Raw genomic sequence first — 16994 nt, 5'->3', positions numbered from 1 at the left:
CGCGTTTTGAAGAAGAGGATGTCTCGCCGCGTCAAACTACATATGTAGTAACTGAGCCCTTCACGAGGTGAAGGATTGACTGCTAACAAGATATAAAAATTGCACCAGAGGTATGCATAGAAGCTGTGATAATAGCTATGATGGCAGAGCCAATTCAAAATTTGACTGCCAAAAACTATAGCCTATACATTATTCAGACATTTATAATGCATTGGTTTTTAAGAAGAGCAAAACTAGTAGCAAAATTTGACACACATTACATCGAAGATGAAAAAAAACTGAGCAGTTGGCTTCTCATTTTGCATAGACCAGCCGGTTGAGCAAAAGTTAAATGAACAAGTGTCTTCAAACACTAAAGTACAAAGCAAGAAACAAACTGGTGTGCACATGATGAGAAACTATGTTTAGTTATACCTACAAACCTATGAAAGCTGAGTTTCAAACCTTGGTAGTAGCTATTGTGGAGTAAACACCACTATAGCTATAGTATCCATAATTTCATTTTGGAAAACTTTACTGAAGACGTCAAGTGTCATATGATGGGCTGTTAGATTTGTGGTTTGGTGAAGAGGATGCCTTACCACCTCAAACTCCAGATGAATCATCAGTCGATCACTGAGCCTTTCATGAGATGAAAGGCCTTCTCGCAAGATCTAAAGAATCACACCGAAGGAAAATCAGCGCATACTGATATGCATTGAGGCCGCAACAAGAGCTAATACAGGAAAACCAAATTAAGACGTGACTGCAAAAACTATAGCCTACGCATGCATTATTCAGCCATTTATGACGCATAAACTTCCTATGGCTTTCTCTGAGAAATCATTAGTGTTAATCCTACATTCCTCTAAAACAACGTTACGATATCAGTAGATCTAGGACACAGCTCCCCACTCGCTTCCGCATCTTAAACATAATAGTAGATTGCGCAATACATACACTGCAACGAAGTATATCGTGCTATTTTAACAAAGCACAGAATACATTGGATTTTGATGTGCCAGAAGCGGTGCTAGCTCAAAGTATTACTATATAGTGATTTGATTCAAGTTTGAAGACACAGCATTCTTTCTAACTATCAGAGGGAACTTCAGAAAACCATTATTGAAATTGCTTGGTGCATTGAATGTACACTGAATTGAAAAATCACTGAATGTAAACCAAGAAACAAATCTGACTGATGACTATAAAGATGACTTAGTACATAGAATTCATGAAGTGCTACGCAGGGCATACCAGACACATGAAAATATGAACTACCGCTGCAAGAAATATAACGATCGGTGAGCGACAGACCATACACACTGATACATTTTCAGGATAGGCAAAATATGCTATCTATTTAGATAAAATATTGGCAGGAATTAAATCTGAACACTCTCGAGCCAACATCTACATCTTTTTTGTATTGCAGTTTTACATATGTTATAGCAAACATTGTACCGGGTGTGTTGAGCCGTATCCATAACCAAAGTGGGCTTCAGTAAGGCAATTGTAAATTGTAACCGAGAATTTCGCACCCGCTATGAAAATAATTCAAAAAATATACCAGATTTGAAAAAGGGCACCGACTCAAAAAATCTTGAAAAATTATAAATACATTAAAACGAAAAAGAAAGTCAAGGAGAGGAAAGAAACATATTACTAAGATCTATCGCAGCCATTGTTCTCACAGGCAAGCCAACAGCCCCCAAACGCAAAGTACAATAATCACTAAATACCAAACAGCTTAATATTAAAGTAGATTTTGCTCTAGTTGGGGGTAGACAATTTAAACTTTGATAACTGGGTACTTTTCTCATTGATTATTTAATTTGATTGCTTTACAAGTCCACTTCGAGAATTTAACAGCCGTAACACTCAATAAGGCAACAGTCGAGATTGAATCAACATCAATTTGGTTGCAAAAAACCATAAAAAATATAATTGTTCCGTAACCAATAGTAAATACATGAACATAATAATGTTCATGTGCACTCGCCTTAGCTCCATCTTAGTCAAAAATATTCACTATAATAAGAACAGTGTTCGTCTGTTCGTCTTTCTGAAGCATGCTAAAAGCCTTAGGAAAAAATATTCTGCAGCACAACAATCAAACTAAGAGCATCATATTCAAAGGCAAACACAGATTGATTACACTACTTAGGAGCCCATAACATTGGCTGGATAATTCTCTATTTTTCTGATTGCCCATGACAATCTCTCACAGCGTATAGCACTGGTAAACATACTACTAAATGTGCTAATCCGCCGTACAATAAATCAATTACATATTTTCAGGCAAAAATCCTCAACCGACAGCGCTAATACCTCCCAAGCTAATATCACACAATAATAATTACAACTTATCAGTCCTAGCTTCAGTAAGACATTTTTAAAACGCTAGCTTTAGTGCAAAGCAGACTTCTGCGGAAACACAGCAACCAACCGGAGAATTTGAGCACACGACCAGTAAGCTACAAAGGCTGGATCTCAACGATTTGCCACATCAAAAATTTATATTAATATTTCTGAACATTTGAAAAATTGCAATCAGGAATCAGTAAGTATTAAGAATAAAGCACTTTAGATATACGACCAGAACAAACATAACTTATTAGTTTTTAGGTTATACAAAAATAAGTGAGTGACAGATTATACTTACCACGAAGAAAGACAGTATGAGTGGAAATAACTTACGGCTCCCAGTTTACACATACATGTATATCAGCTCATATAAACAAAGAGCTGAAATAACAAGATAGCAACAAAAATCATAATATACTTTATGGCTTATGCACAACTACATAAGTACAAACAGTTAAGGAGGTACAAATTTCTGATATTTATAAGCAACTTACGTAAAACAATAAACAAGCTCATATCCAACGTGTCTAGCTATTGGCATGATGAAATGGCATAGCTTTACCGGCTCGGTAAGCCTAGATAGGCGTATGGTTGCAATAGGTAATGAGCCCAATATAATCTCCGAATGATGAAGCCACAACTGATAAGGCGATGATTGACATCCTCTCTATCGAGGCAAATTGGCTAAGCGATGGCAAACCGTGTTTTGACCGATGAATAAGTAATGAAACAATACAATAAGTAACACATATAATGCAGCCAATTCATAGCTAAAACAAAGGCATGGCACGAAGGTGTCATGTTATTTCTATCAGCTTTATGTTTTTCTCCATCAAACTAATCGCTTTATTGGACTTAATTACATATTTGGTAAACTATATGATTTGACAAGTGCGAATATAAATTGTCAAAACTTTTGAGCCACACAGTCTATAAAACTCTTTGGAGAAATAGTTAGGCAGTATAAAATTCACATCAACAGGTTCAGGTAAAGTTGTAATAAAAGACTTGAAAGAATTAAAAGCAACAACATTAATTATTTTTCAGAAAAACTAGCATGCAATTACTTAAGGTGAGCTGCTCAGTTAAAAAAATAATTCGACATTTATAAACAAACAGGTATTCAGGCAAAATAGCGACCGTTAAAGCATTAATTAAAACAGTGATCAGTGGAGTTACTACGCAATAATGACAATTTGGGACTTTTTGAATATTTAGGAATAAACATGGTTTGTTTTTTGTTCTGTTTTGAATTTCATGTTGATTCTCTAGTTGTATCTGTAAACTGTGGCAAGCCTGAATTAAGTGTTACTTTAAATTCATTTTTACTGAGCAATAATTCACTGGTTGCAGCAAAAATGGTTTTGTTTGATAAATGGTTTGGCTGAACTAGAATGAAAATGAAACAGAATAGACATACAGAAATAAATTATGGAATACTTTCACTTTATCGTTGAATATTTTCAGATGTCGACAGAAAGTCACCTTTTGTTACAACCGATATTAGGTACTAGTCTCTCCACTAAGACCTGCTATTTTAACAGACGCCGTAAGGAACTAAAGACGAATATGTATTACAGTGGTACAATGCTAGTAGTTTTTATATTGTGTGATGTGCTCTTAACTACGTAGTTTAAAATGTGTAATTGTAGAGATGCATTATATGCTCATGATGGGCTCTTCTAGATGATGGTCCCATTGTCAGGATGACTAGCGATAAGTTGTCTCTGACGTTCCTACAACAAAACTGTTGAACACATTGCCACAACGGGACAGATTTCCTCAAGTCATAAAACAAATATTCTACTCTCAAAGTAAATCTAAAGTTTTTGTAAGAAATAAGTTAGTTTATTACCTTAGCTAAAATTTAACAAAACAGCAAAATTTACTGAATTAATTAGTTGCGGGTACACAGTGTAAAAAATTTTTTTTAAGTTTTTGCATTTTAGTGATAAAAAGTTTTGCTTTTTTGTTGGCATACTTTTATTTTTATAAACAAAAATTAAATGTTTAACTTACATATGTATGTTCAAGGATAGTGTAACAAAATCTAGCCATGCATTGAAAAAAATTAGTTTATCTGATATCCAAATGTGTGAACGATAACATTATGTACAATGTAAGGTATAGACTTTGTTGGCATAAAGAGAGAAAATATTTTTTTGCAGCAAGGGATGATACCCTCAGTTTTGTAGCAAGTTTAAAAATTATAAACTACAAAACTATCTGATTTTATTTTTATGATATTATTGGCTGAAAAGACAGCAAATTTCCTTATTAAAGTTATTATTTGTTGTTATTGCCACTTTTATTGTTTTTATTACATTATGACATTATTATTATCATTATAATTACTGGTTATAATTATTGCTACAATAAAAAGTTATTCCATTTTACTCATTCAGTTTATTCATTTCAGTCAGAGATGTATATGATTCTAAATTATATTCAAACACGATGTATATACAATTTTGTATTAGTGTTTTTTAGTTTTCAAAATATTAAGCAAGTATCAAATTGTTGTTACTAATTTAAAAAACGTTACACTACCAAAATTATTACTCACACACAATGAATAAACAATATATAACTAGTGTTTAGTACATTATGTCTCCAATCATTTCTAAACGGAACATAAGCTTACCATGAAAGCGTTGTGCAATCGTTCTCAGCATATCTAAGACAAAACAAAGCAAAAGTTATAATAGCAGCTATTTGATGCACTAACCAAAACAGACAAATACAGCAATAGGTAAACACAATAAGCGTTTTTTCTATTGATTTCGCTACAATGCTACTTGCCAATATTTCTTTAGGTAGTTATGTAATTGTCTTATATATCGTATTATTAAATAATAGCAAAACAAGCTAAACAAAAATGTATGCTAACAACATTTAAATGTTTATAACATTTAAAACAATGTTAAAATATAATTTCCTATATTTATGCCAAATTTATATTGGTGTGCACTTTAATAATTGTTTTAAAGTTGTAGTAGCTAGGAATAGGCAACAAGGCTAGTTAGCCAACCTTTTACTTGCCTTTGAACTTTGGCCTCATAGTGTCTAAGCTCTCACACCAGTCCTATCATCATGTGATATGCCCATTTTGGATTAATTTGATAAGAAAACCTAACAGTGTATAGAAAATATTATCTGGTTAGTTTTCTCTTTCTGAGCATTTAGCTCCAAAGTTAGTTTTATACAAGTTTATTTGCTTTATTATGAAAATCAGGCATTTCTATATTAATTTTAAAATATAACAAAATTATAAATGTTGTTCACTCAAATGTTGTTATTGTTATCTGTATCAAGGATAAACTTTGCATCAGTTTAGAGTCCTCCTCTGTCGCTGTATAAAACGATTTGTATAAAAGAATTTTGAAATATTTTATGTTTTTTCTTAATGCTTGCATAGATAACTAACTGTATTCAAAAACAGCGCGCGGTAAAGCAAACACAGAAAAAATATGCTATTTCGATCGGTATTTTTAAATCTTTGAAATACTGTAATACACAAGCTTACTTGTAACACAAAGAAGTTACCATAGTATTATTGTACATATAGATCTGTAGATTATATCTAGATCATTATCATTATAATTACTGGTTATAAGTATTGCTACAATAAAAAGCTATTCCATTTTACTCATTCAGCTTATTCATATCAGTCAGAGATGTATATGATTCTAAATCATATTTAAATATAATGAATATACACTTTTGTATTATTGTTTTTTGTTTTTCAAAACATTAAGCAAGTATCAAATTGTTGTTACTAATATAAAAAAGTTTCACCACCAAAATTACGACTCACCAACAATGAACAAACAAGATGTTTAGTAGTGTTTAGTACAATATGTCTCCAATCATTGCTAAACAGAACATAAACTTACCATGAAAGCGTTGTGCAATCATTCTCAGCAATTCTCAGACAAAACAAAGCAAAAGTTATATTAGCAGCTATTTGATGTACTAACCAAAACAGACAAATAGAGCAACAGGTAAACACAATAAGGGTGTTTTCTATTAGTTTGGCTACAATGCTACTTGCCAATATTTCTTTAGGTAGTTATGTAATTGTCTTATATATTGTATTATTAAATAATAGCAAAACAAGCTAAACAAAAACGTATGCTAACAACATTAAACTGTTTACAACATTTAAAACAATGTTAAATATCATTTTATATATTTATGCCAAATGTTTATTGGTGTCCATTTTAGTAATTGTTTGCAAATTGTAGTAGCTAGGAATAGGCAACAAGGCAAGTTAGCCAACCTTGTTCTTGTCTTTGAACTTTGACCTCATAGTGTCTAAGCTCTCACACCTATCATCATGTGAAATGCCCATTTTGGATAATTTGATAAAAAACCTAATGGCATGGTAAATATTATCTGGTTAGTTTTCTCTTTTTGAGTATTTAGCTCAAAAGTTAGTTTTTTACAAGTTTATTTGCCTTAATATAAAAATCAGGCATTTTTATATTAATTTAAAAATATGACAAAACTATAAACTTTGATCACTCAACTTTTGTTATTGTTATCTGTGTCAAGGATAGATTTCGCATCATTTTATAGCCCTCCTCTGTCGCTGTATAAAAAGATTTGTATACAACAATTTGGTAACTTTTTATATACTTTCTAAATGCTTGCATGGATAACTAACTGTATTCAAAAAACAGCGCGAGGGTAAATGAAGAGTAATCATGAGTGGACATGATATTTCAAGCACTGCTAAAAAGATTTGTTTACAGGAAGATATCGACTGGTTTGGAAGTGAAGCAGAGGATTTTAGTGCTGAAAAATGTGAGGAAGAAGATCAAAAGAGTGAATCAGAAGGCAAAAGTGAGAGTGAAATGGCCAGCGTAGAAAAAGGGAGTCATGACCGATTTCAAAGAGGAGCCACTTCAAAACACAAATAATTGCATTTTGATGACAGCTTTGACAGATGACATTTTGATGTAAGAAGCCAAATTCCTAGACAGATTAGTTTGGTTATTTAAAGCTGTTGATTACATCGGCCATCATGAATGTTATAGTTAATGAAACAAATATAAATGGCCTTCAAAAACATGGCGATGCCTGGCAGCTTGTCGATGACAAATATATTTGGCGAGTTTGTGGTTTAATTTGCTTATGGCCATTGTCAAGAAGCCTACTCCGTCATCTTACTGGTCTACAAATCATTTGTTATCTAGGTCAGTGTTTAGTAAAATGATTTAAAGAAACAGGTTTTCAATGAATTTAAACAGTTTGCATTTCACTGAAAACTTGGAAAACCCTGCTGGCAATAAGTTGTTCAAGCTAGGAAATGTTTTTGCCATGATTTGTGACGGTTATCTTCTGTTATGCTGTTTGGTAAATTTATATCTATAGATAAAAGCTTGTTGGCTTGAAAAACACGACTCAGCTTCAGACAGTGTATTCCTTCTAAAACATCAGAATTTGGAATAAAGCTATTAGCTCTCTGCGATGCTGTCTCTGTCTATGTGCACAATATGTATGTGTAAATTGGTGATGAGCGAGAGCAAGCCGAAGGAACCGGTAGAGGAATAACTCACAACATAGTCATTAAATTAATGAGTGGTTTACTAAATTTAGGTCATTGTTTATTTATGGATACTTTTTTTAATTTGCCAGAGTTAACAGCTAAACTTATAAAAGATAGCACTCATATTTGCCGAACTTTGCCTCCAAACAAAAAAGGTGTCCTTAAAGATTTGAAAATGTACAATGGAAAAGTAATTGAAAAACGTGACACAACAAGCTTTTCTAAAGGAGGAAGTATGGTTGGCTGTTGGAGAAATAAAAAATATATTTCTGTAATTTCGACTATGCATAAAAACATGGAAGTCGCAGATACAGGCAAAGTAAGTTATAAAGGGGATAAAAGTTTAAACCTGATCAAAATTTGCATTAATATAACGCTGTACGTAAAACCATGAAGTAGTACAAAAAACTATTTTTTCGTTTATTACATATTTGTGTATACAATGTGGGCATAGTTTATAAAATCCAAAGCGGCTGTAAAATAAATGACTTACAGTTTCGACAGAAATTAATTCATCAGATATTTGAATACACCGGCTCTTGTCGCAAGAACAGTATTCCCCGCGCTTCAACTTCTTCTACTCATCGAATAGTGCCGAATAGTCCTGGAAAAGGTAGACCAGCCAAATTCAGAGTTTGTAGGCACTGCAAAAGGTGTGATGACAACACCCTTAACCGACGCAAAATGAAATTTAAGCGTCTAGCATGCGGAGAACCTTTGTGCGTGTTATGTTTTGATCCTTACCATGCTCAATAAATTCATTGCAAAATTTCTGCAAATGCTTCATTGATTCGTATCACTTGCTTTTGTATATACACTTGCTAAAATGTCATTATCTATGTATTGTATTTGTTGTCCATCTACAGGTTGTATTTGTTGTGCATTTACAGGATGTATTTGTTGCAAACCACCCTTTTTAAGGTACCCACACTATTAAAGAGCTCAGTTCTCAAATGGTTCCACATTCTAGCAGTTCATGATTTGCTGTTTTTGCTCATAATAAATGTGGCCTCCTGTCTTGCGCTGTGTCACCAAATGTCCCAATGCAGGCTCACAACTCAATTATTTTTTGTGCACAATAATTTTTGCTGCAACAGACATGAATCTGCGCAATGGGTTAATGTGCAAAATATATACATAAATCTAGTTAAAAAATGCATAAAAATCTGACAGCAAAAAATCATAACTATCAATATATAGATTTCAGTTTGTAAAAGCTTTGCAAACCGTATGGAAGAAAAATCAGTTTAAAAATATATCAGTTTTCAAATGCCTATTCATTGGCAGCTTCATGCCAATTTTCATTAAAGTCATATCAGAGTTTGAACAGTCTGGTCTTGTCAGCTATGTCGGGCACTGCTTATCAACATGGTGTCATAAGAATTTCTAAGATCTGCATCCGCAATGCGCAGGAGCGCCTAACTCTACTTTTTATGCACTGGGACAACCAAATATTTTTTGCCATGTCTTGAAAACATATATGAAACCGTGAAGATGCTTATCATAAGCCATTTTCGTAGAGCTATTGCTAAAAACTATTTGTTATAAATTTTTTATGGTAAACAGCTGACATTTTGGTCAAATCAGAATATTGACCCAAAATGTATAGAGCCGATTTGCAGGGATTAAATGGCTGTCTGTTGAAAATTTTCTAAGCTCTCTAATGCATATTCATTTATAGCTGTATGTCAATTTGCATGCAAGTTATAGCCAAGTTTAGACGACCATGTCAAGCCTCCATATTTTGCTGATCATTATGGTCACGCGCTGAGAATTTCATGTGACGCTCCAGCAATATTTTGCAACTCGTTGTGAACATACTAATCCATGCAAGTATTATTCATACAACATTTTCAATTACTTTTATGAATTAGAAAACACAATTGAAAATGACATACAAAAATAAAAAAAATTGTATCCTTAACAAATTGAGACTTTTGCAGGAAATCAATTGCAAGCTGTCTACATGTACATAAAAAAGTATCAGCTTGTAAAAAGGTTTCTCAGCATTTCTATGCATGTTAGTTTATGTATATGCCTCAATTCTGATGAAAGTTGATGCAGCTTTTATGCTGTTGCGTCAAAGGCTAAAATTGCCCTTGTAATTGCTCTGGTCCGTTGGATGTTTTACAGCCATAAGTGCACACGGCTGCTAAACAGTTAATCAACTGCCTATAAAATTATCAAACATATAAATAAAAGTCAAGCTATTTTTAAAACTACCCAAATAAGGAAATGGATTTGGTTATGGTGTGATGCAATACTTTACGGAAATATTTCTGTCCGTTTAAATAGCAAAGCTTCTCAAAAAGTCATGGAGTTGGGTTGTTTTGTTTTAAGGTCACTCTAAGGGTCATATGTTGAGCCTCTTGGAGAGCAAAGATCGCTGCCTGGTACATCAGAGTCACTTTGAAGGTCGCCTGTAGAACCAATTGGAAAGCTGTGATGACTGCTGCCTGGTGAATTTGATGAGCTATCTCGAGCTGACAAAGCTCTACGACTTTGAAATGTAGCCCGCTCTTCATCTGCAGCCCTTGTAGCTGGTGTTCCTATAAAAATCACAAACATATACATGTATTTCAAATATAAGGTAGCATGTGATTGGGCGATAGCTTCAGCTGTTTTGAAAACCGCCTATATTGTAGTAAGAGACTTGTCCTAGAGCACCAAACCTGTTCAAACCCGTCGGGATTCAGTCTTCGATGGACATGTTTAAATTCTTAAGATTTATCTGTAAATTTGCATTATAACAACAAATTTTTGTTTTGATTATTTATGACAGAGTTTGTATCACTGAATTAAGGGCAAACTTGGCGCTTCAGATGCATTTCTAAACAAGAGTGTAGGTTGGAACTTTCACTTTATTTACGCAAAAATTTGTGTTGCAAATGACACACATAGAAGTTTTGCTCTGTTAAAATATTGTTTAAATGTCAATATCGACTAGCAATGCAGTGCAGAAAAAGCCTGAAGTCGGAGGACACTGTAGAAGGTAATCGACCTAACCTAAATAGAAATATTTAAAGAATAAACCTAAATGACTCCAAACATATTCAACAATCGGAATGCCAAGCCAACTGGCTCAGCAAATTTTTTCTCTGCTTAAATTTTATACTTTAATACGATATTTTGCTGAATCTTACTGGTTTGCAGTGTATAATGTAAACTATCATTTTTCCCACATAAGCCTTTTTCATAAAAAGCAGCTCATTTTCCAGGAAGCAAACATTTCCATGGTGCTCAAGTACAAATCAAAGCCTAATTGTCTAGTCTCTCTCATATACATGTAAATAGCTCATCACAGAAAGACTCTATCACAGGAGTGTTTTCACAAAAACTTAATTTGTGTGCCGTTTTGTCATCAAAGGAATTAACAACTGAACATAAACTAGTCACTCATGTAGCACTTTTTAAACAATATGGTTTACATTACCTTAGTAGTATTACTTTGTTTTAAATTTACAGTTTACTTGTTACTCACTTTTTATGTATTTTACTGCATAAATTGTTGCTGATATTTAATAATGTACACTTTCTTAGGTGAGTTTAAGATTTTCCTTGTACTCTATCTATCTTTTTAAAGATAGCAACGGTGTAGACAGTTTTGAAATTTAATTACTTGTGCGCTATTAAGGTGCATTTGTGTATCTTCCTATCTATCTGTCAATCTTTATGTCTATATAAATATTTGTCTGTTTCTGTATCTATCTGTCTATCTGTTTCTTTCGCTATCCATATAAATTTATTTGTCTATCTGTTTATTCTATGTCTATCTATCTGTCTGTCTATCTATCCTTTTGTCTATCAAAATATGTGTTTATCTATCAGCCTATTGGTCTATCTACCTGTCTAATTATCTGGTAATATTTGTTTATTTATTTTTCCATTTATTTATCTATTTATTTATCTATCTGTCTGTTTTTCTATTAATATTTTTGTCTATCTAGCCATCTATATTTTTATTCATTTACATGTCTATCGTATAACTACATGCATATTTATGTCTATATATTTCTTTATTTTTAATCCTATCTATAGTCTAGCTATCTTGCTACTTATTTTTTGTATATATGTCTGTTTATCAATCGATCTTTCTGTACATCTATCTTTCTAGCTAGCTTTCATTATATTTTGCATTTGTCTACTTATTCATCGATCAGTCTGTCTAACTTCCATCTACATTGCTGCGTAGAAGTCTCATACTCACAGCCGGTTTGGTGTGGACGCTACTATTTGTATCACATCCAATTATCACGGGTCCAAAATGTTATAATAGCCGACTCACCACAGTTTATTCAATGTTTGAAAATAGGTTTATTCAAGGAATGTCAGCCTTAATTTTTACTTTAAAAATTTCCATTTTTCATATAAATTAGCCACAAACTTTCTAATTAAAATTGATAATCCATTTTCACATGCATTCAGGACGGTTGTGCTCAATGAATACATCCATAAATTCTTCTTAGTGATAAACAGGTTCATGGATAACAAGTTGCAATAAAAATAGAAAAAAGTCAAACATTGCCTTATTCAATATTGATGTAATACAAAAGGTGAATATATTTCAACGGATATTTTTTTATTTACATGTACTATAACTTCAGATATAAAATTTTAACTTTCTCACTTGAATCTCAAAATATTTTTACCATATATGCTTCTAAAAAAAGTAAACTAGACACTGGAAAATTTACTTGTCAACTGAAAATTCTACCAAACTAAATACCTTTTTGGCTAAAAACCTAAGATTTTCAAAAATTAAAAGAATTTTAGCCAAAATGTAAAGGGTATGAGAAAGCTGAAAAAAAAATAGATTTCACATTCAAAAGTTGCTCTTAAGCTTGTATCATGCATTATAAATAAAAAAGGCATTTAAAAATTTGTTGTTCGTATTAGAAATCATTTCAGTTAGCTGTTAATGCATGGTTTATCCATCAAATACTGTTAGAGTGTCCCACCCAACTGTGGTGCTTAACTTACTGTTAAAATCAAAATGAACCTAATGTTTCTGGCCAAAGAAGGTCACGAAGCAAAAGATTGTATAAATATTAGCTGACACTTTCTATTGGTACAAAGAGTCACCCCTTTACCTGAGTAGAGTGAACTCACCCTTCGGTAACTTGACACAGCTTCCCTTCAAAACTGAAACAAAAAGATGAAGCAGGGTTATTAGCTTTTACTGCACAAAATAATGTAAGCTGTGCCAATTGATATATTCAGTGTTCATCTTTAAATAAAAGGTAAGTAAAAGTGCCAAGGAAAACATAAGGAAAGTTCTTCAAATTATACACTTACATATTTTTTCTGCATCTTAATGGCAACTTGAATATCACACATGAGCATCACCATGACAGTTTTTAAATTTTTAACATTTCAGCAGCCGTGTAACTTTGACTTAAGTGGAAATGCTGCAAATGGATTCACTTACAAGAAACTTGTTCCTTTAACTCATTTACTTGCTGCTGCAGAAGGTGTGTTGATTGTTGAAGATTTTGACTAGCTTTTTGCTCTGCAAGTGCCGTCTTCAGCTCGAGTTGGACTACGCTTCTTTTCAACTCTTCATTTTCTTTTAACTTTTTGGCGAGCTTGGCAAAAGCCCCTGCACCTCATCTTTCAAAAATTGGAATGCTCCTAGCATCAATAGAACATTAAACTTTAAACTACATGTATATAAGCCAAAGCTTTTGTAACTTAAAACTAGCTAAACATTTTTCATTACATTTTCCTCCTCTTTCAAAATGAATCATCATTGAGAAGTTTTGGGCAAACTCAGAGGTATCTGCACATATATAAATATATATTTAAGTATGTTAGTATGCTTGGTAATCTTGTGGACAGATATGAACCTATACGTTGTAATATTTACTGTGTTCTCGGCTCAAAGGTGAACTGTAGAAACCAATGCCTGAGCCTAAAAATCTAGCAGCTCAGTGTTTTGAAAAGACATCCTGTAAAAAGAAGTTACTCATAACACTACTACAGATTGATTAAAAAAGCTCAGAGAAATCCACTAACAATTTGTGGTGTACCAAAAACTAACCATTAACAAAAGATTACAGCTTGCGGTGTACTGACACATTGTAAGTTTAGGATAAAGTTCAACTGATTGTGTGGTGAATAATAGTTTAGTAAACCACCACAAGCAGTATGAATCTCCTGTTTACATCTGAAATAATTATATAAAAACATTCTATTTAAAGACAAAATAGACAAAATGAATTACTGCTGCTAAGTTTCACATGGTAAAGATAGTAATGACAAATCTCAAAAAAATTTACTTTCCATAATGTGTCATGGAAAGTCAAAATCTTTTTGGGAATTTTCCATGCATCATGGAAACCAAGTTTGTGGAAAGATTATCTGATAAAGAGTTCCAGTGCTGATATGAAATATGCTCATTGGTTATTATATTGATTATGAGGTGCAGGCACAAGTTTGTTGTTGCACAATAAATGGAACTTGTGCTTAATGTGGGTGTCAGCAGTTCTTGAAAGAGTTCATGTGATTTGAGCTAAGTTCAAGCACATGATTCAAAATAAATTACATCGATGTTGAAAGCACCGATGCTTTAACACCGACTATGAGTTTTCTATTACCTACTGGTTAGTTGGCTGCAACTTATATTTGTCAGATGCAAAAAGCTATTGAAGTAGAGAAAACATTACAACTGCAAAAGGATTACCTACATTACCAAAAAGAATCAATGATAAACCTTTGAATTTTCCTGGTTCTTTTATATGATTACCTTGTTTTAACATGATAGAAACAGACAGCTATAAAAGCATTATGATTGGCTTAATTAATTCAGTTTTGTACTGATGATATTATTTTACAAGCCCACACCAAGGAGCATGCTGCTCTGGTATTAACAACTGCTATAAAGTCATTGATCTATGCATTTAGCATTCCTAGAGGCTGCATAACTGTTATGATGGCCTCCGCGTGGTAATGCCAATGGTATTTGACCCTTAGTATTTAACAACTTCCACAATTGATAAAGTTTCAGCTCTGCCAGTCCACCAGGCTGATTCACCCTATTTTTACATGATATTTTTGTTTGTTAACATACCAACCTTTGAACTCAAAAGCTATTAATAGTTAATTTCAAGTTTCCTTAATAACTTGTCAAATAAGTTTTCTTGCGTACTTGATGAGATCCTTTGGCAAGTCCTTTGTTAAAAGCAAGACCTTTTGCTAGATCTCATTGAAAAGTTCGCTAATACCCTTTTTTAAAAAATAGTTTTGCAAAAAAAAGATGTGTAAAGACAAGTCACATGTGGCAATGACAAGACACTTAACAATACACCTTAAACAACTCAAGCGCTACAGCCCAAACTATATATTATGGTCATGTATGTAGGATCGTTGTAATTTTGACCATCATCTTCTCTGAGCCAGAAACCAGTTTCAACAAATTCATTATGATTTTTTGACTAGCATCATGGGACAAGGACTGTTAGATTCTGCTATTGAACTTCTTTGTCAGCGCTGATGACTATTCATGTGTCAATAAGTTCATGGTTTTCATTGTCAAGAATTGCTCTAGCTACCTTCGACATGCATCTAGATTGAACGCAGGTCAAGATATTTCCTGTCAAATTATTTTTTGTTTCTTCGTAAAGCTGCATGAAACTTTCAACCAGCAATCAATATAATAGTGACTAGTAAGACTACCAAATTCTAATTTTATTAGTATATATAAATTTACATTATATAATTCAATTTTTTTTATAACTATATATAGGGTTTAGTTATTATAATCTAAACCACACAAAGAGAATGACTTTCACTTTACCTACTTGACAATCATGGGACGTATATAATAGTCAGTGATACATTCATCTTTTTATTACCTTAATTTCACATTCAATGCTATAAGTCAATGACAGCAACTTATAGACTGTAAATTATTTTTTCACCCTGCATGTAGATATTTTATACACTTAGCTCAGATTCATGTTTTTAGCAAATTATATTTCCTTTTTGTTAAAGAAAAGAATCATGTATATTAAAAAAAAGGATGGAATAAAAGCAAAAAAGCAATAAATATAAGTTAGCTCCACTAAAGTATTAATAAAATGCTTAGAGAAATTAACAACATTAATGTTAAATATTTTCATGCAAAAAACTAGCGTGCAATTACTTAAGGTGAACTGCTCACTTCTGAAAAGGATTGGTTCTTTAGAAATGAACAAGTATTGACATAAAATAATGACTGTTAAAACATCAGTTGAAACAGTGATCGGTGGAGTTGCTACATGAGAATGAAAATCTGTAACTTCCTCAATATTTTAAAATAAGTACGCAATTATTTTACGAGTTTTATAATTTTTTGTTGTTTCAAATTTTTTGGTTCAGGTTTCAATCGTGTCTGTAATTTGTGACTAACCAAAATAATGTGTTATTATTGATTCATTTTTACTGAGCAATAAATAGTTAGCTGGATTTGGCGAACACTGTTTGCACTTGGTACGTAGTTTGGCTGTAATAGAACTGAACTGAAATGAAACTAAAGTTTAATTAATATAGAAGAGTAAATTAAAATATATTTATAATTTATTGTTGCCTATTATCAGGTGTCAACAGAAAGTCAACTTTTATTGTAATTGCTATTAGGTAGTGCCTCCACTAAAAGCTGCTGTTTTAACAGTTGCTGTATGGAACTCAAACCACATATGTAATCTACAGTAGTACATCGCTTGCATCTAGTACATTGTGTGATGTGTTTTCAACAAATTTGATATGTCTGGTGATAGAGATGCATTATCTGCTTATGTCAGGTACTTCAGGATGCTGTTTCCAATGAAGGGATTATTAGCGTATGTTCTCTCTGATATTGTTCCAAATAAGCTAATGACTAAATTGCCACAAAAAGACAGACTTCCGTAAAGTCATGAAACAAATATTCAACTCTCAAAGTAAATTTTAACCATTTTAAAAAACAATGTAGGTTATACCTTAACTATAATTCCCTTAAATAACAAAATTTTACAATTCGGTTGCTCATCGGCAGCAGTTTTGGAAATCATTCCGTTCTAAGTTTTTTATTTTAGTGATGTAGGTCTAAGTTTTTTCATTTTTGTTGACATGTTTT

The sequence above is a fragment of the Watersipora subatra genome, chromosome 6, assembly GCF_963576615.1.
Source record: "Watersipora subatra chromosome 6, tzWatSuba1.1, whole genome shotgun sequence".
Lineage (NCBI taxonomy): Eukaryota > Metazoa > Bryozoa > Gymnolaemata > Cheilostomatida > Watersiporidae > Watersipora > Watersipora subatra.
This window is presented reverse-complemented; position numbering follows the sequence as displayed.